The sequence below is a fragment of the Schistocerca piceifrons genome, chromosome 8 (genome assembly GCF_021461385.2).
Source record: "Schistocerca piceifrons isolate TAMUIC-IGC-003096 chromosome 8, iqSchPice1.1, whole genome shotgun sequence".
In the NCBI taxonomy this organism is placed as follows: Eukaryota; Metazoa; Arthropoda; class Insecta; order Orthoptera; family Acrididae; genus Schistocerca; species Schistocerca piceifrons.
Window position 1 is genome coordinate 95,033,658 of NC_060145.1, and position 2,249 is coordinate 95,035,906.

The 2,249-nt window shown below is 38.5% G+C and overlaps 1 non-coding gene across 1 annotated transcript; it reads left to right on the plus strand.

The window, feature by feature from the left end:
- The first annotated feature begins 552 nt into the window (after positions 1 to 552).
- Positions 553 to 636, plus strand: Trnas-gga. Its single transcript is given in 2 exon segments — positions 553 to 592; positions 602 to 636. It is a non-coding gene; the product is annotated as a tRNA-Ser (tRNA).
- The last annotated feature ends 1,613 nt before the right edge of the window (positions 637 to 2,249 follow it).

Below are 2,249 nucleotides of genomic sequence, written 5' to 3' on the forward strand. Positions count from 1 at the left end.
TTCTTTCGCTCTTAAGTTAGAAAAATTCCTCCACGTCGAGTACTTCGTTACCTTCAATTTCTACGTTAGGTTCATCGCTAACCTTCTTTCTGCTACTCCTCATTAATTTCATCTTTCTTCAGTTTACTCTCTGTTCACGGAGTGTGTTGATTAGACTGTTCATTCCATTCACTAGATCTAGTAATTTTTCCTCATTTTCGCAGAGGACAGCAACATCATCAGCGAATCTTATCGTTGACCTTCGTTCCCACTCCATTTTAACCCCACTCCTGAACCTTTCCTTTAATTAAATCATTGCTTCTTCGACATGTAGAACGAGCATAGGGACTAAAGACTACAGCCTTGTCTTATACCTTCTTGATTCCGAACACTTCATTACTGATCTTCCATTCTACCATTACCCTCTTGGTTCCTATACATACTTTATATTACTCTTCTTTCCCTACGGCTTACATCTTTCTTCTTGACAATTCCGAACGTCTTGAACCACTTAGCATTGCCGAAAGCCTTTTTTTATGTCGACAGATCCTACAAAGATGTTTTTATTTGTCGGCCTGTGTGGCCGAGTGGTTCTAGGCGCTACAGTCTGGAACCGCGCGACCACTATGGTCGCAGGTTCGAATCCTGCCTCGGGCATGGATGTGTGTGACGTCCTTAGGTTGGTTAGGTTTAAGTAGTTCTAAGTTCCAGGGGACTGATGACCTCAGAAGTTAAGTCCCATAGTGCTCAGAGCCATTTGAACCATTTTTTGTCTTTATTTTTCCTCAATCTTGTCTCCATTATCAAGGGCAACGTTAGAACTGCCTCTTAGATGCCTTTACCTTTCCTAAAGCAAAGCGATCGTCATCTAACAGATCCTCAATTTTAAACAATGGAAATTCCACTTATGAATATCAACAATGTAAAGAAAGATAGATTGTTCCTTACCATAAAGAAGACGCGTTATGTTACAGACAGGAACAATTAAAAGACACTTACGCAAAGCTTTCGGCTACAGCCTTCATCAGCAAAAGATCACCACACACCATTCATACACACAAGGAAGGCGCCCGTCACGCACGCATGACCGCCAACTCCGGCAGCACAGGCCAGAACGTGACGAGGGTAATTGCCTCCAACAAGTTTTTTCGTGGTTGAAAGTTAAAATAACGTCAGTATTACGATTTTCGTGGCTATTGTGAAGGCCATTTTGTCTAGACCATGACATAGGCAGATGTGGCTGCAAATGTAAACTCGGGATCTTGTTTAACCACAAAATTTAGTTTTTGTCTCTAGTGAGAAACAAGAAATAAAAAATCTTTACGTGTTTGCGAAATTCGTTTGGTTGCACACAGCCCCCTGTTGCACATATTTCTTTTCTTATCATCCAACTTTTTTCTAGGTTACAGAATAAAGCTATGAATGACCACATTAATTTCGTATGATATATTATTAAAATATATGTGTTTTTCTTTGTGATGATAAAAAATAATAAGAATTATATAGAGATGCAGGAAATCAACAGGACACGAGTGTACGGCATTAATTGTTTATGCCGACAAATGTCAGCTGGTCTGATTTTATAAATAAGCTTAAATTTTGAACAAAACTTAGTGGCCTGTGTTTTCATTTCATACAATCGTATGTGTTAGAGGTAGTAATCTCATTACCAGTTTTTTTTAATAAAATGACTTTTTTTGATACGGGTGGGCTGTGAAGGTTGAAAATGAATCGTTAACATTTGTAGTTGCAGGTGCTGATGAATGTCAGTAATATAAAAAGGAAGGGTTAATTTCCCGGTCTCATTTCAGAAATTACTTTGCCTCTCATCATATAATTCATGGAGCGCTACGTCATGTTAGCATTGTTTCGTTCCAGTATGTCATAAATGGGTGATGAATGTGTCCAGACTGCAGCATATCAAGTCAGTTTCAAATTTTGCGTCATTCGTTAGTTGCTACTATGGAGATGTGGTTCGCGTAATGAGGGTAAATGAAACGCTGTTTGTATTGTGTCATGTTCGTTTTATGTATGTATTAATTGCATTATATAAGATTCACCGATGTGGTAGTGTATTACAGTTCTTAGCTGTTCAATTGTTAGGCGAGAAATAATTGTTGTAGCACAAGTCTCGTGAGGTTAAATTACTGCTTGGTTCTACTTACGATTTTTTATCTTATTAGTCCATATGTGCTCTCCTGGAGCTATATTACTTGATCTGTAACACCAGGATGTCTGATTTTCTAAGTTTTTTGGTATACATCGCCACT